Here is a 24068-nt window from a genome sequence, read left to right as displayed (position 1 = left end):
AAGGAAGGAAGGAAAGAAAGAAAGAAAGAAAGAAAGAAAGAAAGGAAATAGAATTCCATTGAATCTCTGACCTTTTAGTTAACATACTTTGAGCTTCAAAATATTTTTCAGTTTTTTGTTTTAGTAGAAAAACACCCTGAAGTTTAGGAACGAAGTAGGCACTCTATTTCACCACCTAATATAATGCTGGTAGACACAAAGGACGTTATGCACCAAACAGCAGATAATTGGGATTCCATCTATGCTGTGAGCTGCTAGATCATTAGCAGTCTTTTCATTTGGAAATAGATGTGTCTATTTAAGAGGAGCAAGGGATAGGAAAGAAACACCAAGTCCTCTGTGTTTAACTTAGTAAGGTAAGAGTTTGTGTTTAGATCCAAGCTATTTTATTGCAAGTTCCATAGTTATTGTGTACAGAAGACATGTTTCAAGGGAGAGAGAAAAGAAAAAAAAGAAGAGAGATATCGAGAGATAGAAACATGTCAAAATAGTAAGAAGAGAATAAAGAAGTGAATTGAGAGTATAAGAAAAAGGAAATAATAGAGAAATGGGATGAGAAAGAATTATAAGAAAAAAAGGGGAATGATCAAAGAATAAGAAGCAGAGAGAGAGAGATAAAATGAATGGAAAGAAATTTGAATGAAAAAGAGAACACAAAGTGAAAAAAATCTGCCAGCAACTAGAAACTTCACCTAAAATATCTGGGCAAATTAGGTAAAAGAAAACCGTGTAAAGAAGCAAGTACAATTGAACATTTCCATCATCCCAGACTCATTATCTTGTCCAGGGAAGTGAGGTTTTCTTTGCTCACACCCTGAGCACAAGTTTTAGTTGGAAGTGAATGGCAGTCCTAGCTCTAAGACCTTGAGGATTTTTTAACATTTTGATACTTACTTCTGGTTGGACCTCATCCATTCAAACTTGCAATCTCTGGATCTCCAGGCTGCAATTTTTAACCTACCAATCCATAGGGTGAGCAAGCTGTCAGCAACCTGCTATTGCCGAGGAGAAGCGATGTGGTGCAGCAGAGAGAAGGCAGAAGTGAGAGATGGAATACCCAAAATCATCCTCAGAAGTGCCACAGAAAAAAAAGAGATTTTAGGAGAGAAAAGAACTAAAGAGAGCTTATATCAGCCCTCAGGACGCACTTGTGGATTCTGAGGATGCTACTTTTTTAGGTTGAGAGAACAGGGTTATCGGTGCTTTGTACCCCATATGATTGGAATATTTGTGCCTGTTGGACAAGAAAAATAGTGAGAAGAGACCTAACTGGTATGTTTAGGGTCAAATAAGATAAAGTTGCCCAATTTAATGGCTAAGAGAGAGGTTCGAGTCAAATTTTAGTCCCAGATAAAAGCCTATCTAAAAGGAAAGAGTTGTTAATATTACTACCTTGTTCCCTTTATTAGTTGAAAGTAATCTTTCCTCAACATTTATAGTACTTCTTCTGAAATCTGTCCTATTGAAACATTTACAACATTTTACTATGCGTACCAATTGTTGATGTTCACACCTCATCTCATCTGCTAGACCAACGATCCCCAACCTTTCCGACCCCAGGCACTGGTACTCCAAAGAGAATCTAGTACCTGATAATCTGAGGTGGAGTTGAGGTGATGATGCTAGCGCTGGGAGTGGCTGCAAATACAGATGATGCCTCTTTAGCTTGCCTGCCGTTCACCTCATGCTGTGCTGCATGGTTCCCAATAAGCCATGGACGGGTACTGGTCTGCAGCCAGAAGGTTGGAGACTCCTATGCTAGACTGTAAGGACTTTCAATGCAGAATCTGTGTCTGACTAACCGTAATGCCTCCCACAGCATCTAGATAGAGTCTCATGCACAGTAAGCACTCAGTTTACATTTAGTGTATAAGCGACAAAAAACAGTGAAGGGAGTCTGTTTCTGGATTAGGATATGAAGAATTAAACTTTGGGTTTATCTCAGTGCTAATTTTGAGGCATTTGAGTTGAGAACACAGTATTCAATACTTACAAGTTGAGTAGCCAATGTTTGAGTTATTACTAATAACTACAAATTATTTATGCGTTAGGAAATTTAAAGCAGTTATTTCTCCTTGTGTTAACACTGTAAGGTAGCTTTTGTTATCTCCACGTTACAGTTGAGGAAACAGGGAATTAAGTTATTTATCCAAGGTGACACAATGAGTAAAAGGTGGAGCAGGAGGACTGAATTCAAATTCAGAGCTATTGGTGCATTAATATTAGATCCTAAGTACCTGCTGGTCAGACCGGAACTATAAAACTTCTCCTATTAAATCTGGTCTCCAGAGAGAGCTCTTCATGCCTGGATGTCCAGTAAAGGCCACTAATAAGGAAAAAAATTCCAGACTAACTTGACTGTAACTGTGGGCTTTGAGCAGTCATTAAATTTCTGTAGGATTTTCTTCCTCCTCTTCAGATAATACTACTCTGTAAATAACAGTACGTTCTTCATAGCTGTTGGGTATATTTTTGCGTTAGGTTGAAATGGGAAGTTTGAAAAATTAGAACAGTGCCTTGGCACATGGTGGGCACCTCAGTGAGTGCCATTTGAATCTGAATTTCTGCAGAAGGAGTAAAATGTTGACATTTGTGGTACCACAATGATAATGTGACATTTTCTTTCCATGAGCCTTTCAGAGCACATATTTGAGAGCTCTACCACCTCTGGCCCTGACTTCAAGGCAAATCTCATCTGTCACATGCATTCACTGATGCAGGTATCTGCCCAGTGAGAGAATCATGCTGAATCAGACTCTCTTAGATTTGAAACTCTAGGACGACCCTTCTACCCTGTCCAGACTTGCCTCCCTCTGCACGTCAGATCAGATCTCTCAGAATTAGGATACTATGCTTTTAAGAAAAGATAACCTCAACCACGCATTTATCCTCATTCTTTATACTGTTACCACTATGACTGATAGTAGCTAACATTTATGAACACTTAGAAGGAGTCACACATTGTCCTAAGCCTTTTATGTCCTCCTTCATTTAATCCTCACAAAAAAAAACAAAAAAAACTACAAGATATATACTATTCTTATCATCATCATTTTACAGATGAGGAACCTACAGTTTACATCCTTTGTCACAGTATTACATAATTCAGTGTATCGAGGTTAAATTGACCCCCACAAAGCTTATGCGTGAAATTAGTATAAGAATGTGCAATCCAGCATAAGACCGAATTAGAAGAGATCCCATTAACATTACCGTTATCATTAAATAATACCTCAGAGGAGAAAAGTGTGGGTGGGAACTAGATAAATGTGGCTCAGTAAATGTTACTTAATTAAAATAAAGATAAAAATAATTAGTGGAACTATAGCCAGTCTCATTATTAATCAAAAATACAGATGAAAATAGATCCCATTTGTTTAAATTTAAATAATAATGTCCAATGCATTTAAATAATAATGTCCAATGTTGGGAATAATGTTAACGAAATGATCATTTTACTGTTCTTCCAGGAAGAGTAAATTTAGTATACTCATATAGGCAAAATGTATTAAGGGCTTTGCAAAATTTCACGTTCTTTGATTTAATGATTCTCCATCTAAGAATTTATCTCAAATAAATAAGTTGTAAAAATATTTATATATAACAATGTACATTATAACATACTTAATAATCACACAAAGTTGTAGCTAGCAACTAAAAACACAGGCTCAAAAGATTGTCTGGGTTTAAATTTCATCTCTGTAGTCACTAGATCTTTGACCCTTGGGAAGTTTATTTCTTCAAGCTGTAGTTTCCACTTCCGTAAAATGGGACTCTGCAGAATGTCTGACACACAGTATATAATCAACAAATATTAGCTATTTTATTTTTATTTTCTTTATTACCATTATTACTTATTAACCTAAATGTACAACAATGTGGGATGGTTGCATTATATATGATCATCTATTTAGCTGAATCATGCTTTTGAAGATTAATGATGTATAGAAATAATACTAATCAACTAAGTGACACATGTACAATGAAAAATTATAAGAATTATCACATTTTTTTGTATATAGTGTATAAATACATTTATGTATGTGTAACTATTTGTAGAAAGAAAAAAAAATAAAACATCAGAATGTTAATACTAGATAGTGCTTGGGATTACAGGTGACTTTTTGTGTTTTTTTCCAAATTTTCTATAGTAGATATGTGTTGACTTTTATAATCAGAAAAACATTTTAACAAAATATGTTTTAAAGCAGTTTTCACAACAGATTTCTTTAATCCACTACCAAACACACTCAGAATGTTGTAATCATTTTGAAGCTTGCAACCATGGATATTTGTAGAATTTTGACTGTCCATATCTATTTCTATTTTCTAATAGTAAGCTCAGTAGTCTTTAGGAAAAGTGTGTTGTCCTCACTGAACAACAGTCTAGCAGGATGGTATTTAGTCCTCTCCCTCTTCTGGCCAAAGAAAAGACATATTATTGAAGCCAGGTTAATTGGGTCCTACTTTATTAGAATTTGAACCTAAAATTTGACTAGAACAGCAAACAGGTAGAAAATATTTGGAATTCACCCATATTGGTGAATTAAATATTCTGGTGAGGAGAAAATTATTACATTTAGAGTATGTGAATTCTTACTACAGCTCGAATAAGATAGTGTACATACACTTAACATTAAAGTTATACCAAATATAAATTTCCCTTTCTACAATGATTAGAAAGGCGCTTTAGAATCTTGAAGTACTCATCATCATGCACATAATTAGCATATAATAATATTTTTTAAATGTGAGCATTTGAACCTTTGGGCCATTTAGTTTCTGAATACAACCAACAAGACCTATAGTTCTGCCATCCTTCTCTACCAAGATGACTTGGTTTCTGCTAATTTCCAAGCTTGGTTCTCCAGCCTCCCCATGATTCTATGTCTTCTGCTATCATTCTAACACATCCCCTTTTGCTTAGAGTCTTTGTTTTCTGTTGCTTACAACCTTGTATTTCATCTCTAGTCTTGAAGAAATGGCTAAATAAAAACTCATTAACTTATTAGTGTTGTCTTCAAGACGTGTAAAGTATTTTGGTTTATCATCAGAACACAACACACACTACATTATTCAAATTTATCTTTGTCCTTCATTCCTATGCTCTGTTAGTACTGTGGGCATGGCCTACCTAACATTTCAGCAAAAGTGATGGCTAAAAAGGGTAGTGATATTTTTTTTTGCCATTCATACATCCCCAAATAACAGGAAATGTTATGAAAGATTTTGTTCTAAATAGACAGAATGATATTTTCATTAAAAGCACAGACATCTCTTTTAACCTAGATGAAACATGGGAATCAAGATGTGGCATGTCAGGAGTGAGGTATTGCTAGTTTATAGATAATCAGGCTGTCTTGTACAATGGTGTGACTCCTAGAGATTTCTCTCAGCCCCAAATAAATCCAAGTCCAAATTCAGACTATGAAAGTTTTAAAAGCTCCATTTTCTGAAAAAGAGAGGTCATAAACTTTTTGTATACTCTATTTTAAAAATAAAATCCCCCAAATTATTATATATAATGAGAAGAGAAATAGTATAAAAGTCAAGACTTCTGTGTTTGGTCCAGCTGTGATATGAATAAAAAACATGAATTTGAGTAGGTTACTAAAAATTTCTGGGCCTTATTTTCTTTATTTTTTGAGTGAAGAGGTTGTACTTTATTATCAAGATTCTTTTCAGTTCTAAAAGGTGATGCTATATCTATTCATGTCTATTTCTATATATGTATATCTATATCTATGTCAATGTATATATTATCTATCTAATATTTTTTTAATTTTTTAAAATAATTTAATTCTTTCTCTAAAAATATCTTTGTGATTTTGTACATCTTGGTTTGCTTTAGCTTTGGCTATACTATGACTTAATTTAGCTGAAAGCATTGAAAATGGATAGATGAGATAAAAAAGAGAATAATAAAGATTGTTTCTCAAGTTTTAATTAAGAATCTGGGCTTTCGATATTTTTGGAAAAGTTGTAGAGAGTGAATCTTACATCATATTAAGGGATATTGTTTCCTTTAGTAAAATAACAACAACAACAATAACAGAAGCAGAGAAGCATCATGATCCAATAAATAGAAACACCATTTAAAAATGGTGGGGTATGGAGTCCCATGGGTTACTGTAAATAAAGAAAAATTATAAACAAAATAAAATTTATTTTAAACTCTGGGGTAACTTGGCTTTTTAATTATTTTTAAAAATAAATTGATAAAACAAATAGAAAATTTTATGAAATAATGCTAGAGAAGAATTTTTAATACACATTTTCTGAACCAAAGCTTTAAAAAAGTAATCTTATACAAGACAGCACAATATTGCTACTTTTAGAAGTGAGAGAGGGATAAGCTTTTTGGTTTTCTCTTTATAAAGCAATTATTCATTCAGTCTCCCCGTATGTCCATCTACACTATTTTTTCATGGCAGAATGGAATAACCTTAGTCATAACTTATTTCCCACATAATAGCAATTTCTCCATCTCTCATGAAAACCGCATCAAGAGGCACAGGACTGAGACCAGTGGAGTAGTAAGTTTTTAGATTGTATTATTGGGTCTCTGAGAAAACTCCTACTACTCTTATTTCTCTTAGTGCTCGAAACCTCATAATTAAAAATCTACTTCTTTGGTTTAAAATAATTTATCTCATTGAAATGCAAATACTTCTGGAAAGTATATCATCATTACACCATTGATCCCCTTCCCAACTGTAGTGTGGAACATTTTAAAGTGAGAGGTTTCCGAAGTAGAGAGTTTGTGGGAAGGGTACTCTGGGGAATCAAAGAACAGAGAAGTCTAAAGAAAAGGGGAGTTAGAAGCAACCACAGATGGAATTATCCTACTTGCTAATTTAGCCAATGATGTCAATGACTGATTTCTGGGCAAAGTTTGAAATATACCCAACCACCTTTTCACTATAATATGCCATCTTGTTGCTTTGTATCAACTGTTATATGTTACTTTATGGATATATTTATATGTGGCAGGATATTTTGGCGTAGTAATTTTAATAAGGCTGTATCAAAATGTAAAATCAGCGATTTGCCAGTAGATATCTCATATATCTTATATCTCTCACTTTCTCACTAACCTCTACCCCATCACTGATTCCCACTTTACAATTGAACCTTCTTCCATCTCTCATCCTATCTGGCTGAGACAGGGGTATGGGACAGGAATCATATATGGATGTTTATTTTATAGACCCTAGGTAAATTGAAAAAGCTGATATTCGTTTGTTTGTTTTTTGTTTGTTTACTAAATTGCTTCAAATGACCTTGGCATCAAAACAGCACGTGTCCCACAGTTGCTGGAAAACAGCTAATGTTTAGTAAATATTTTTTAAAAATATGGAAAAATAACTGTGTCTCTCCAATTAAATTGAATTCGACTCATACTTTTTGAATACCTCTTAAGGATTAGGCATTCTCTTGGGCACTGTAGATAAAGAGATAAAAAAAAATGATACTAAACTTCTAGAAACTTAGTGAGAGGAAAAGAAAATTATACACAAATGAGAGTAAGTTTTAGGTGGAACTACTTCGTCTGGATTTTAAAGGAAGAGTTAAATTTGTGAATAAAGGGGTACAGGACTTTTTTTTTTAGCAGGAGATTGGCAATAGCAAAGGCCTAGATATTTGGAAATACAAGTCAGTCTGAAGAAAAATGAGCAGTTCTGTGTGGACAGACTTGCTGGCTGGGGAGAGAGTGGTAGAAAATGAATGAAGGAAGGTCATAACACATGTTTTTTTATAAGCAAATAATAATAAAAAAAAGTTTAGTAATCACTTCCTCTGTGGAAGCACTCTGGGGAACACTTAAAACTGTATAGCTTTTCCCAAGACCTTATAAGTCAATGGGGGAAGCCAAGACCAAAACACACAAAATAATGTAGTTTCATGGCAGAAACTAGTGTCTACACTTCTCTGTGAGCCTAGTTCAATGCTAAGCCCAGAATAGACACTTAATGAATGGCTAATGCATACATAAATATATTTGCCCTAGTAACAGGTTGAGAATAAAATTCACGAGTTATAACATCTGCACAGTATCAGTGATTTCTATATGAATTTAATCTTCTCTTAAATTGCATCTAGATAGACTATCAAAGCAACAAGGTAATGTCACCTGAAGAAATTATTAGTCATCAAGGAAGCAAGAAATGCTGGTTTTCTTGATTGAATTTAATATTTTCCAAAAACTAAGTTTAGAGTAAACTAGGTTTCTGTTTAAGATTTAAAATTTTTTAAGATAAAATTTCTCAAATATGTTTCAGGAATTCTATTAGAGCTTATTAACCAATGTAACCCCAATAATTATCATTTTAATTTAAAAATTTCTTAAGAAAGAACTCTATTATATCATATCATATCTTTTATTATCTTTTCAAATTAATTTTATTATTTTTTATTTTTTTACCCTCTGACACTATCAGGCATGTATCTGCTTTGGGTATTCTGCTATATGGTCAACACACAATGGAATTTCAGGGATTTAGGCACAACAGACTATTTGAAGTATAAGTATTATTGACTTTGAATAAGCCACAGTCATGTTTGTTTGTTTGCTTTAATAAACTTCTGTCAAACTACATAACCAAGAAGTTCTAATAAACCTCACTGAAGAATTGAATAAGGAACACTTTTTGAGGTAAAATTTATAAATAGGTACAATGCTCAAACACCCAGATTATTTTATTCGAAAGTAGACCTTTGAAACTAAAACAAAACAAAACAAAAAGCAAAACACAATTTAAAAAGATCTGAAAGTGCATGTTCAAGCCCCAAAGCCTGTGATATAGCATCTAAGTATTCTTAATGGTTCCACTTCTTGAGGCTTGTTACAATTGTAATTTTGCTAAGCAGACGACACCTGTCAGCACTCTCTTCATAGCTTGAATGAGATGGCCTGTTCAAACAAGTAAATGAACACTATCAGACGAAATGTGATTTGTAGTTTCATTTTTGGCAAGTGACACGCTTTTCCTATAATGAGAGGTCATAAAGTTGCAATCCAGTCTCACTCTTGATCTCTGTTAACAGCAAACTGTGGAGCAAAAATAGCTTTATTCATTTATCTTTTGCTTATTAGCTATATAATTTCACTAATGACTTAAAGAAAAACATAGTTGTAATATTCCACTATGTACTAATAAATAACTATATACTGTACTTCGATTACTCCTTTTCACATGCATATCATGAGCAATGATTGTGACAACAAATGCTATTTTCTAACAGCAGGTAAAATTTTGATAGAATAAAAATATGTTAGAGAGATCACCACACAGGTCTGTTTATTTGCATAAAACAATTCCCTTATAATAAACTTGTGGAGATCAACAAGTAGATTTCTAAGGAAGATGTGATCTGTGAATGGGCCAAACAAGCCTGGCAACTTTGGATTCCTTTCGCAATGTATACTATTTTTACCATGTGCAAAAGCTTCTGTTAACTGGAAGAACATTAATGTAATATATTGGGTATCTGAGGGAAAATAAAGGTTATATATATTAAAATATATATGATATAAAATATACTATAAATTATATATGTAATATATAATATATAAGTAATATACAAAATAATATACATATATAGTTTTTCATGTATATATCCACACATATGACATACATATCATTGTCTACAGAAAGAGGAGAGAATAGAATAAAATCTCACATATTAGCTATTTCTGTCCCCAATCAAATCCTTAATATTTGCCTTTGAGAAGAAAGATTTCTCGAAAATCAGTTGCTTTTGGCTACATGAAGAGTCATATATGACATTCTTGATGATTGTATGTAGAGCAGAGCCTGTTTGGACACAAGGAAAAGGATTGTGGAAGTGTGCGGATAATATTGAAGTGATGAGAACCAAAGGTGGGATTTATTTAGGTAACAGTTTTATGTTGTGAACAAATAAATCATGTACACATGTGCAAACCAGCTTCTATATAGAACCATAAAGAGATATCTTCTTAAATGTGTATGCATGCATAAATGAATATATTGATTGGAATAAATGATTTGGTTAACAATCTATATTAAAAATTTCTGATATTTTTATAATTAAAAATCTTTTATTATTAAAGTCAAACTAATTTAATATATAGTTACAAAGGACAAATGTACTTTTCTGAGTTTCTTAAAATGTTACGTTTTAGAAAAAAAGAAAATGAATGACACTTATTTGTCATCTTTTCTAATACTATATATATTTACAATAGGATCAGTGTCAGCTAATCAGTAGGTTCATTTTCTTTGCTTTTAAATTGCACAAAATCTGGTAGATGCTATTCTTGCATGTGATATTTTTCTTTTCAAAAATATGGAACAAATATTGCACTTGAAATCATAAACAAAAATGTCTAAAGTTCTTATTCAGCATGCTACTCAAATACAGCTCGAAAGTAGAAAATGTGTTTTCTAAATCATATAATAATTCACCTTAAAAATCTGAGTTGTAGCACAGTGCTTAAATGTTGTACCCTTTCTACTCTTAAGTCCCAAGTGGCATCATGTTCTCATTTATTGAATGCCCCTGATATTCAAGTCACCTAGCTGTAAGTTGGCTTCCTTCCCAGTCTAAATAACTAAGAGATTTTTTTTGTAAAACAATTGTAATATTAAAATTCAGACAAGAGACCCCAAAATGGCCTTGGAGGGCAGGCCTACAATTTCCTGATTCCCAGTTTTCTTATTCCCTCATTTGTTAAGTTTTGCAACATCAATTTTTATACTGTTGCTGTTTTATCCTCACCAAATGATCGTTGAATTTTAATGAACTGTCTCCCTTTGACAAATGAGTTATTGTTTGATATATTACATTAGGGATATAGAGAATAAACTACTTATGGATGCTAGATATTTGGATAAAAAACACATTTACATAATACTAGACTATTAGTGTAATGAGTTCTAGCAGTTGTAAAAAAGATACTACACAGCAGTTTTTGAAACATGCTGAAGAATGATGGACATATACATAATCTAAATTCCAATACCTCAAACAAAATAGCAAATATTTTTACATTATATAACTTGATTTTTTTTTCTTTAGTTATGGTGCTAAAGAAAATTTTCCTTTCATGAAATAAATTTGAAGGATGGAGATTTTTTTTTTATTATTAACAATTACTCAAATAAGGTGGTAGTTGAATGCACTATTAATGAAAAAAAAAAAGTGTGTCCAAGAGTAATTCAGAAAGTTGAACACAGTGGAGCTATGCTCCCCTTCTCCCATAACACTTCCATTCTACCAGGGAAAGTGACATTTTTTTCTCTCATCTGAAGATGTAGGGCTTGGATTAAAAGTGCCCTGTGCTCCGTGTCTTCCACTCAGATTTGATTTCAAAATAATTTACCCAGACACTGTTACAGTAAAGGAAGACATATAAAGTAAACTCCTACCTATTCAGAAACTAAATGGCCCAAAGGTTCAAATGCTCACATTTAAAAAATATTATTATATGCTAATTATGTGAATGATGATGAGCACTTCAAGATTCTAAAGTGCCTTTCTAATCATTGTAGAAAGAAATTTATATTTGGCATAACTTTAATGTTAAGTGTATGTACATTATCTTATTCTAGCTGTAGTAAGAATTCACATACTCTAAATGTAATAATTTTCCCCTCACCAGAATATTTAATTACCATTGGTATAAGGTGGCAATTAAGAACCCTGCTGCTTCTTTAAAGTGAACTTGAGTCCATTCTCTAGTCTATCACTGACTAGCTTTGTAAACATGATCAAGGAGCCAAGATTCTTTAAGCCTCAGTTTTCTCATCTGGAAAACAGGATAACCAAATCTACAGGATAAATGATGCAATGAAGATCCAGTACAAAGAATATATGATGGGTGCATTAATAATATGAGTTGTTGTCCTTATTGTTGTTATTTAAGACTGAGGAGGCAGTTTTATTGGGTAGTTAAGAGCATGGACTTCAGGGGCAGACAGACTTGGGTTCTAATCCTAGTCTTGCTCTTCCCCAGTGTATGACCTTTGACATTCTTTCTAAGATTTCTAACTCTCAGTATCCTTCAGTATAGCAGGGAGTTTCCAGTAGTTTCTCCTTGACAGGATTGTTGTAAGACTTGAATGATGACACGCGAAAGTATTTTTTGTACTGGCTGGCACATAGCAACGACTCAATGAATGGTAGCATGTGTTTTTGTCATTATTGATATTATTTTTGTTATTATTGGCTATTATTTTATAGCCAATAAATGGCTATAAAATAGCCATACATCTTGGATGAACAGAAACTTATTTTATACAAATTCAAATATTTCATATGTCATAAATATATCAAACAAAAAACAGAAAAAATATCCAAAGGAACTTTAGAAAAGCATAAAATGTGATGCTGTTATCATAAATGTTATTCTAATTATTAAAATATTCGGCAGCTCTTAGTTCTGCCTTCAAAACTTTATTCTCTGTGATAAATGTCATCTAGATATGAATGTACTAGAACTCAAATAGCTTTTTAAAAATATTATTTCACAAGTCTTTTTATTTCACTTTTGGATAAACACTAGAATATATTCATTCAATATGTTGATTGCTTGATTCAGTCCATAAATATGTAATGAATAACTATCATGTGCTAAGAGCTGTGCTTAGTGTGAAGGATACAAAGGTAACTGAAGCACAGTCACTGGCGTCCAGGAGCCCACTGTCCCAGCAAACTCATAATATCACTTCTACCATGGAAAAAATCATGGTAGAGGTTAGAGATAGGGACTTATTCTCCCAGGAACCCATCAAGTCAAGGTGGGCCTAGGAATAGTAATGTCATCATTCCTAACTTTTAGGAAGCAGTGAGGTTAGAGGCCCCACCCTAAAGTCTGCAGGCTCTCTGGGGACTCCATTGGATTTGGTTGACTCCTTGTTATGGTTGCCAAATTTCCTAAATAGCCCTGTGTTTACAAATCCCCATCCTTCTGGTCTGAGCTAGTAAGTATGTCACTAGGATAGGATTTAAAATTGATTTCTCTGGCCCCTGCTATGGCTACTAGATGAGAATAAAATAATCAACCATTAACCACACTGTTGGAGCAGTATTTAAGACAGGATTGATCATGAAGAAACTCATCTGATTTGGGATATCAAGGAGGACTATGGCTACTTCCACACTTAGCCGTTTCTGAGTACTTGTCCTGTTGTAGTCCCCTTTCTTTCTAACCCTCACCATGATCTGTTTGTCCATATTTTCCTCTACTGGTTCAATTACTCCTGTGAGAGTAGGGACCATTTATATTGGTGTCATTCCTCCCCAAACACACCTAGCATGGTGCATCATACACTGTAGGCACTCAATAATTAGATAAATATAATTATTAAGAAAATTAATAATCTACACCAAATCTCTTGGCCTTTTGAATTATTGTGCATAGCTAATGTCCTTCTCACACTTTGCCTTTGCATTTTTTTCATCAAAATCTCACCAATCTTGCAAGTCATCGTACAGCAAAAGCATTATTTCTCTAAGCTCTGAAAACATTATGCTTTGTGCCAGGTACTGGCTAAGAGTTTTTATATGTGTGCCAGGCACAGAACAATGTTAAGGTATGCACGTGCTTGGCCTCTCTCAACCTCCCTTAGAGGAATGGGTTTGGCTTTATTCAGATTATAGCTCAATAAATCAGAGACGAAAATCAGTATTATTCGAGAAAATATTAAAGGTGAGAAAAGTAAAGCTCAGAGAGGTTACCGTATCTTGTCTAATGTCACACAGCTCTTAATATGGGAGCCAAGATACAAATCCAGGGCAGTTTTCTTAGAGTTGTTTTCTAAACCATTGTTCTAAACTTACCCATTTCTGCTTTGCAAGTACTATATACATATATTATATTCCAGAAAAGACCATATTGTTTGAAGCCAACTTCATGAAAGATTTACCTGTATATCCCTCAAAGCACTTAGAGCATAGTCTTGTATAGTAAATGCTTAAAAAATATCTTTGAAATTAACATGTCTTTTCAAAGCATCAACAATCAAATCAAAATCTGCTTTTTTTTAAATTATTGATTCCTAAACTACATGAAGGAACAAAAGCTAAAGATGGTAGCCCAATTTTGCACTTCCCAAGGGCAAACTGAAAACAATCCCTCCCGACCTGTCAGAGCCAAAAACTATGTACTGGCTGGCAAATATAAACCAAACTTTAATCTATCAGAAATGATAAATGGGATATGCTAGTCGACATGTTAGTTCTGAAGCAGAAGCATTAGGCAAAGCTCTTGCAATTTGTTCTGATTAGTCTTTGGTGACATTTTCATCCTTGCATACTCATAATCACCTACCGCGAGGAAGTAAAGGAAACTCAATTCCACTCTCTTAAGGTCATGGAAATATTAAAAGAAATAATGAAAAGGCCAAAGAGGCAGAAACCAAATTTAAAACTAAAAGAAATGGGACTATAGAACTGGAAGGGGACACAAAGAAGAAGACAATTGTGATTTTGTTTCAGAAAAGTTATTTGAAATACCACTTAAAGGTTCATTAAGGTATAAATGAATACATAAAGTAGATTTTGCACAATGCTTTATTGATGATAGACACTTAAGGCCTTTGCAATGATTATCTTTCCTTCCTGAACATCAACTCTGCTAATTTTATTAACATACTTTATTTACTGTGTTTTTTTTTTTCATTCATTTCACTTATCCAATAAACATTATTGAGTGCCTACTATGTTCTAGGCTTATGTTAGAAACAGCAAGAACAAAAGTTCCTGTTCTCAAAGAGATCACAGCCTAGTGTGTGAAGACTTAGATTTAATTAAGACAGTACATTATAAGGGGGTAAATTAAGTATAAAATAGAAATATGTAAAAAATATAGAGCATCAGTATTTCAGCAGAGTTTAGGGCTAATTTCTATTCTAGGCCACCCGTATCAGTACTATTTTTTTTTTTTAAGCAAGGCAACCTTTGGTTGACCTCACAGATTGCAAGGTGTTTGTCATCTTACAATTCTTTATTTTTATTTATTTATTTTTTATTTATTTTTTACACCTACAGCACCTGGTCTTCCTAGGTGGTCTCCCATCGAAGTACTAACCAGGCCCGACCCTGCTTAGCTTCTGAGATCAGATGAGTAGTTTTTTTTTAAGTAAACTTTTTTCATGCCACATTATTTTCTGTACTCATTTTTCATTACTTATCTTTAAATGCTATTAAAATTTGTAACTTTTTCATGGGTCTTATATTTATATTCATCGCTTTGTCACATACGCACTGGGATCCACTCAGATTTGACCATTCATTCATTCATTCAACAAAACTGTATTGAATACTACATTGAATATGCTGAGGTATTTGGATGATAATATGCAATTCTTTCCTTCAAAAAACTCATAATCTAGAATTGCATTGTCTGATACAGTAACCACTAGCCACATGTGGCTGGCTAAATTTTCTTTTAAACTTATTAAAATTCAATAAAATAAAAAAATCAGCTCCACTGTAACATCAGCCACATTTCAACTGCTCAGTAGCCAATGTGGCTAGAGGCTCTTTTATTGGACATTGGAGATGTATTTTCATCATCACAGAAAGTTCTATTGGACAGCACAGATTTAGAATTTGTTTGGGAGGGATAGTAGTGAAAGCTGACAGGATGAGTGTATATAATGATGGCCTATGGAGAGAATTGTTAATAGATGTACAGTGTATGATGGAAGGTTGAGGATCTAGAAAGGCTCTATAGAGGCAGTAAAGTTTAGATCTCAAAGGATGGAATCAAGTGTGTTTAAGGAAGCTTTAAACAGCATAACATGTTCATAGAACTACACAGCAGAGTCTTTTAATACAGTTGGGTAGGTTGTATGTGTTGCAAATCTAAAGGGCTCCATTTATATCTTCATTGTTTGTGTACTATACTCATTCCTGCCTCTGGATCTATGATAATGTCCTTCCTTGGATCTGGAGGACTTTAGACCTTTTCATATCTCTTCACTCTGGACTTCACTTCATGTCTAGTTACTCCTGAAGTCTTTTTGATCTTTCCATCTCCAATCCATAAGACCATGCCTGAAATGTAGAATTTCTCAACATTGAATCTCAACAGCAATTTCATTCTGAGCTACATGATAGAGTTTGTATGCTGGCTTCCACAGTTCCTCACTGTTCCCACTGTTAGTATTGTCTTCTGACTACATTTTAACACTAAGGAAGGTAGGCAAAGTCCATGTCCTCTGTTTCTTCAGTGTGATTCTCAGCATAAAAATAGATGTGTCAATTGATTGATATTATAACTCGTTTTTGTTTAACTTCAATATATATTAAACTTATAAACAGGTAGGCACTCTAAAGTCCTGGGGATAAAAAGATGAAAATGAAAGATGAAATATGAAAATACTATAATAATATAAGAGGAAGGTTAAAATACATACATTTAATTGCTACAGAAAAATTATTTGAAGTAACTCTGAGGTTAATCTTGATGTAACATTACTCTATTCTTCACAATATGGATAATTGCTCATTGATATTTCTATTTACATTAACTTTTAGCTTAGTGCTTTTGTTTGGGGTGAGATGTACTGAATACTTCTAAATCATTTTACTCATTGCCAAGTTCCTTTTATATTATTGATGTAAAATTTCTGAGTAACGATAATTCTGATAATATAATTTATTCAGCGTAAATGACAGGTAATCTTTTAAACTTTTTATCTTGATGGCTTATCATTTTGCCTAATGTCTTTGACTTTTATATTTTTCTATTGAGCAGTAGTCTAGAAAAGATGCTAAAGATATCCTTCTCTTTTACCAATATAATCATTTATATGGTTTTCTCATGAGTTGCTATGGGGCATGAATTATTTTTATTCAGGATCATCTCTGAATTGCTCCCTAACTTTCAAGGTTGAGCTTTGCTTTCAACTGAAATATAATCATTCACATATGTTGTCCATAAGCACAGCCATGCCGTCTATAAATAGGAGGTACACTGACCACTCTCACCATGAGACCTTTCATTTCTGTTCAATCTCTTACTTGAGACACTACTTTCAGGACCTAGGCAAATAAAGAAGTCACTTAAAAACAAGGAGTATTCACACACTTTTCTGTCTTTTCTGCTGATTTCTGGAAATGGGCTAAATTTGGTAGAATTTTAGGGCAGCTTTAATTATGAATGTTGTGTGTGTGTGTGTGTGTGTGTGTGTGCACGTGCGCACACACATGCATATGTAGAGGAGCAGAGACTTAACATGTAAGTAGTAAATATCTGTTTTCCCCCCTCCTTGTTGCAGTGTTTCTTAGCATTTTCCTCTTCTATCTTCTCTTTCTCCTGCATTTTTACTTCAATGATTAGTTACTTCCTCATTATATTGAAATCTCATCCCAATATGCATTGGTTTTATTGATTTGTTCTATCTTAAATCATTTTCTAGTGAGTAGAAATATTTGAAGAAGGAATTAGTTAGAATTTACTCATTCGTTTATTCATTCTTTTAACCAATACCGATGGAAATACCTTCTATGTTTTGAAAATAACCTTATGGGTAGAAGATGCGAAGAAAGATGAGATTCAGATCCTTCCAAATAGAGGCTCATATGTGAGTAGTGGCATAAATAAAAATAAATAGAAGAATGTAACAATATGTTACGTGCTATGGAAATAAAAGGAGCACTGAAATATCCAACTCTGGCCAGTCAAGGCAGGCCTTGGGAGGAGGAGAGTGTCCGCGGAAGAATGAGTACATTTTGCCTAATAGACAATGGGGACTGGGCTTTCCAGGCAGAAGCATCAGCCTGTGAAAAGCAGAGGTAATAAAGAATGTGGTGAAGCCCAGGCGAAGGTGGATTACATGTGGTGGAAGCGGCGGAAAGTGAGGCTGCAGAGCTGGGCAGGGCTGGATGGGAAGGGCCTTTAAATCTGGAATCTGTATAGCAGGTGATAGAAAGACACTAACAGGCTTCAAGCCTAGGAATATCAAAGTTAGATTTGTGTTTTAGAAAGATCTTTCTGAATATACTTCAGTTAATGGATAAGAAGGAGGTTGGGAAAAAAAGTAGAAGTGTGGTTATGCCAGGGAGATTCAGGAAGCCTTTAGAGGTGAGATGAGAAGTGAGTCATGTCTTAAAAACTGACCAGGAATAGGACATGGACTTATGGCTTCTCAGTTTACATTCTCCTGTCAACACGGAGAGTTTTTTTTTTTAATATCTCATACTGCCTCCATGAAGCCTTCCCTGCCCTTAGAATCTTCACTATGATGTCCTTCTAAGGCACTTAGTGGATTTTAATATCTGTCTATTCAAAGAGTGGACCACAGACCAGCAGCACCTCCATTACCTGGGAACTTTTAAAAACGCAAAATCTCAGGTATCACCTAAAACCTACTGAATTTGTATTTTAGTAAGATCCCCAGGTGATTTGTATGCACCATGCACCTTGAGAAGCACTTTTTCACAGTTCTCCATGCCTACATTATAGTGTTTTGGGGTGGAGTGGTTGTTTCTATGCTCTGCTTCTTCTCACTCCCCCAATTAGCACATATTGTAGGTGGGCAGCAGGTTCTTGTGAGTTGATTTATTTTGAAAATAAAGAGTGTTACTTTAAACAATTCAACCATTTCAATTTAGTAGACATTTACTGCAACTGGGAGACCAGTTATGAGTTTATTGCAATATTGTCTCGGTGAAAAATGAGGTACTGTATTAAGGCAATGACAGTAGAGATAAAAAAGATTGTCAAAGAAAAGAAATATTTAAAAGGGAAAATTGGTAGGTTCTGATAATTATAGACAGTGATGGTTAAAGAAAGTCCAAGATATACAGTGGGAGGAGTATATTCATGTACCAATTTTACTGGCCAACTGAAGTTTGGATGAGATTCCACGTTTATTCAGAGATGTTCATTCTACATTTTTCTACTTTTGTTTTTCCCAGTCAACAATATTGATTGAGCCAGTGCCTTCTATAGGGCAGGCTCTGTTCCAGGTGCAATAGATAAAAGGCTCATCTAATATTATCTGGACTTTGCCTCAAGGAATCTACAGTCTAATGAAGGAGATACAAAAACAAACTGGCAACTGAAATAGAATAAAGTGTGATTAAGGTAACATCAATGGGCTGTGTGGCCCTGAAGAGGAGTACATAATCAAGATTTGGGCTAGGTGGTTTCAGAAAATGCTTTTTAGAAGAGGGGCTCCCACAATGAGCCCTCAAGACTTAATAAATAGCTAGATATATATGCATATGATCAGTGGATAAGGAGGAAGGGTGGATGGGCTTTCGGGCTAAAAAGTAACCCTGTAGAGAAGGCCTAGGAGAATGAGCATAGATCGTTTATTTAGTAAATTTATGTTGTTCCATGTGGCAGCAGTATGCAGTACCAATAGGTGGTTTGCTATATCGAAAAATTCAGGTAAATGGTGTTTTAAAGTGTTACTGATCTGGTTGGTTATTGAAGATCAAGGTACACAGCAATTTCTTGCCAACCTTGTCTCTCAAATGGAAAACAAACACGGCAACTTAGTGTTATCCTTGCTCCTTGTGTGCAGTGAAGCAAATTTAAATGTTTTCTCTGCACTCCAATCACTTCTTAGAATCCTACTAATCTTTCAAAATACTATCTAAATACCACCCCTACCCGTTTTTTTAAAGAAGCTAACTCATATTCTTTCTCTTTTTTATCTAGTTCCAAAGTTTTTTATACCTCATTATTCATAGGCTGCCCTTTCTTACAGCCTTATAGTCTGAATCTTCTACTTGCTTGTGATCTCCAGGAAGTAAAGACTATTATCTTATTTATCTTTATAAACATCTCAGTAATTGATATCATGCTTAGTATAGAATAGTCACTCATGGAATAGATTTATCACCTCAAACACATTAACTGAATTCTTAATCATTGAACTAAGTGGATAATTGCTGATAAAATGAAATTTACCATCTTTATAAGAATAAAATCAAAAGTGAGCTTTTCCTCAAATTTACCTTATATGTATAAATCATTTGTAACTTAAATACTAGGCTTTAACAGGGAAAAGATTGGCAAACTTCATCCCTTCATTAAAGCCATTTGTTTCCTGTGTAATATTTCTGGACTCCACATTTGTTTTTGTTATATTTGCATGACATTTCTCTATAAACATCTCACAAATAAATTTGCATTTGTTAATTTTCTTTGTTAGCTAAATACAGTCAGTCAGCTAGGTCAATTTCACACTAAAATTGGACAACACCTTGCAGCCACAGGAAAGAGATAAAAGGAGTAATAAAGCTACAAACTTTCCCTCAATCATTGGAGGTTTCTTTTTGTAAGAGACCCATCGCCAGTGATACTGGTGTCCTTGATATTTTACTCTCATCTCTCTAATGTATGCTAAAAGGCACTCTTACTTTGCATTGTGTTTAATTTTTCTTTCATCTCTAACTCTTCTGTGACTCTTTTGCCTTCTTACTAAATTGAAAGAAGGTGTTTCATTCTTTTCATATAGAAATGGCAGCAGGGGGCATAAATTGTGCTTGACAGCTCTTTTCTTTTATTTTATTAAAGAAAAATAGATGGTCTCACTGAATCAGCTTGTGATTCTATTACTATAATTCTATCGCTGTTTTGGAAAGAACATCCCTCCCAATGTAGGGCACCGTAAATGATTAACTATAAGCACAGATCAAAAGCTGTCACTGTGTGGGTTCTATGGGAGGAGGACACAAGTTAAAAAAATGTATCACAAGGTGGCCTTGAGGATCTTACCCCTTAGAAATGAATTTCAAATTAAAACTCTGTTCTTAAACTATTAAGGCCCTTGTTAGAAAGCTGAGATCACATTTAAATGGCAGTCTTTAGGGTAAAAGCCATCAGAAATGTTCTGTTTCTCTAGAATTCAAATCTACTCATTTGACTCAAGCATGTATACTATTTTGATTTTACAATGGACTAAATATGGTATTCTTTAAAAATCTACAAAATAAGTGTCTTAAGTTAAAAATACATTTATATGATACTGAACCTTCTTCTTGCCAACATCTGAAAAATAATATTAAGATGGCGTGATCCTAGAAAGGGAGACTAAAAAAAATCTACTTGATATTTGACCCTGCCTATGTATTCATCAGAAACTGTCTGAATACTGATGTTTTTCATTATTCTATTGCAACATACAATATATTTTCTCTCCTACTGCACTCATCACTTTCTCAAAGACACATATTCAATTTTACTTAGCCCCTTTCCTTGCAATTTCTCATGTTTCTAAATATTCTTGCAGATACACATGGACCTTAGAATCTCTTTTTTTCTACAAAATCAAGACAACAAGGTAATCTGCTACGTAGCCAATAACTCAGTTTAATCCTACCTAGGCCTTAACTTAATAGTTTAAAATACTATTCTCTTGTGAGGCAAGCATTTCATTTTAAAATAAATACGTTTCTCATGTCACAATCTTGGCCCAGCAATTGTTGGATATTTGAAGATTCTAATGACAACCTTTGGTTTATCACTGTAATTATCATAATCTCTACTGGCAATAATAACCCATTGACAAAAAATAATCTGCAAAATAATGAGGTGGTAGTTAAAATGAGTTGAATCACATATTCTTCATACACTTTCCAGATCCATCACAAAATGATTTTGTAACCTTGGGAAAGTCACTGAACCTCTTTACACTTTTATTCTCAGCCCTTAAAAATAAAGATAATAACTTCACCTTATTATCTACTTCAGTGATGAAGGTGTTAAGGCTAATAACCAATAAAAAGCACATCAAGCTTTCTAGAAGCCAGACAGTACAAATATGAAGTATTTATGAAAAACAGCACATGCAGAGTTTGTAAATACAGAGTTTTAATAAAATGTCTTGGAAGAAGAAAATACATAGAACAAATAAATTATACGCTGATTTAATTTTCTGAAGAACTCCTGTGCCCACCATATCGCCTGCACTATTAGTTCAAAGGAAAGACCTGGGGGAAATTTTATGTCATTGCATTTAACATTCAGCTATGGCTTTCTGTTTCTGGGCAGTGAAATATACTACTCATCTGCTACTGTAAGCACCGGACTTACTGCTCCTAATGGGAGATTTGCATTTGTTCTAAGATTACAAATAACAATTATGCCAAAGCAATTACTCTTAACCTCAATTTGTAGTTCTTGCTTGCAGCAGGGCACTTTCATCTGTTCCATTTATTTTCATTCTCATTTTGGCCTGGAGGTATTTTTAAATAAATCAATCACAGTAGATGTTGGAACAGGTCTATCGAATAACACCTAGGCTGGCTACACACACTGTGTGGAGAATGAAGAAAATTATAACTATAATTCAAGTAAAAAAAGAAAGCATACTTCTGGGGTCAGTTATCTGAATAAATCAAGAGAAAAAGCTTTTGCCCTAGATTAGCTAGCTTGCTCTCCTTTCCACTTATTCTTGTGAGTACAGAGACAGCATTTTATGTGGCAAATATAAAGCAAATAATGTGCTGCCTGCTTTATAAATAATTTGTCAATACCACACACAGTATGCATGTTTTCTTTTTCAACAACCATAATTTGTAGAAATCACTAATTATAACAATAATAATTGTTAATCTTCATCACACATTTCCTGCCGTGGCAGGCACTATTAAGCACTTTACCTTTTTTATCCCTATTTTACAGTGAAAAACAGGCAAGGAAGATTAAGGAATTTGCCCAAATTTATAAAGCTGGTGAGTGACCGAGCTAAGAAATCATCGTAGGCCTGACTCTGGAGCCTTTGCTCTCATCACTTCACTCCTACTTTCCCATGATGGGCTGAATGCATCATAGAGCAATATTGCTATCCAAGTTGTCATTACGTCATGGTTAAAGGCTGATTCCACCATGAAGAATGTATTGAAAGTTTACTAATTGCAACTATGCTTTTACTCCCATTGTCAAAATAACTCACATTTCTTGATAATAAAACACAGTGAAAGATCATGGGTAAATTATTAGATTTTGACGGAATGCAAGCATAATTGGATTTTTAAAACCTTGCATTTTTCTTTATATTGAGACTTGGCTAATCAAGTAATAATCTATTACTTGGTGGTGTTACTTTATATCAAATGATTATTCCTCTTAAGTATTGTAAGACTGAAAAGACTCTTGTTCCAAAAATTTCAATAACATTCTCCCTTGCTGAAGACACTGACTTGTAATTTGTTATTTATTTCAATTTATCATACATGATATATATATGTAAAACCAATAATATAGTTTGTAAACACAGAAATCAAACAAAATTTTTCACCAATGTGGTCATTGCTTCTAATCAGAGTACTAATTTATGTTGTTTTCAGTAAATATTAAAATTTAATATTCTATTTACTGATTTTCTAAAGTAGCTTTTTAAAACCAAAAACTATAAAATATGCACTCAATATAGAAAACTGGAGAAAAAAGTAAAAAGAAGGAAAAAAAATCACCTGTAATATCTTCAGTTTGAGAAAACTAATGGGTAGGTATGTTTCCTTCCAAATTTTTTCCATGAATATTTTAAGGAATCATTTGTTGTTAAAGTAGAATGTCTATACAGTCAAAAGTTGAAATAGTTTCCAAATTTTTAATATATTGCATAGATAAGAGCACAGTAAAATTTTAATAGTATACTTTCTAAATTAACTCTTCTATAATAGCATTATTTTAAATTAAATATTTATAGCTTCTCAGATTATAACAGTCTTCTCCTCTAGGCATGGCCAGATAACCCTTTATTTGATGTGTTTCATGAAATTTAGCACTGCACAGTTAGGAGCCTGCATGTATTAATTTTGATAAGTCTTAGAGGTAACTTTTAGTTGAAGCAAGCTATACACATGACTAAAAACCCTCTTTTCTATCTATATGTGATGTATATAAATTATGACCAAATGGTATTAACTATGAGTACATGTGAGCTTCTGTGTGAATGCATGCACACACTTGCATTTAAAAATATATGCTTTTGGTCAATGGTCATGCTACCCTGAACAAACTTGATCCCATCTGATCTTAGAAGTTAAGCAGGGTCGGGTCTGGTTAGTACTTGGATGGGAGACCACCTAGGAAGACCTAGAGCTGTAGGCAT

At 33.8% G+C, this 24068-nt stretch overlaps 1 protein-coding gene and 1 pseudogene across 2 annotated transcripts in view; one reads left to right on the top strand and one right to left on the bottom strand.

Annotated features, from left to right (window-relative positions):
* NLGN1 (neuroligin 1) overlaps positions 1–24068 on the bottom strand; it is a 957767-nt gene that overhangs the window by 65725 nt on the left and 867974 nt on the right. The gene's annotated exons all lie outside the window — the stretch shown is intronic.
* On the top strand, positions 23949–24067 carry LOC112479085 (annotated as a pseudogene).

This window comes from Pteropus alecto, unplaced genomic scaffold (assembly GCF_000325575.1).
Source record: "Pteropus alecto unplaced genomic scaffold, ASM32557v1 scaffold33, whole genome shotgun sequence".
NCBI classification, from domain to species: domain Eukaryota; kingdom Metazoa; phylum Chordata; class Mammalia; order Chiroptera; family Pteropodidae; genus Pteropus; species Pteropus alecto.
The sequence above is the reverse complement of the archived record's forward strand: the minus strand, read 5'-3'. Positions and strand labels throughout refer to the sequence as shown.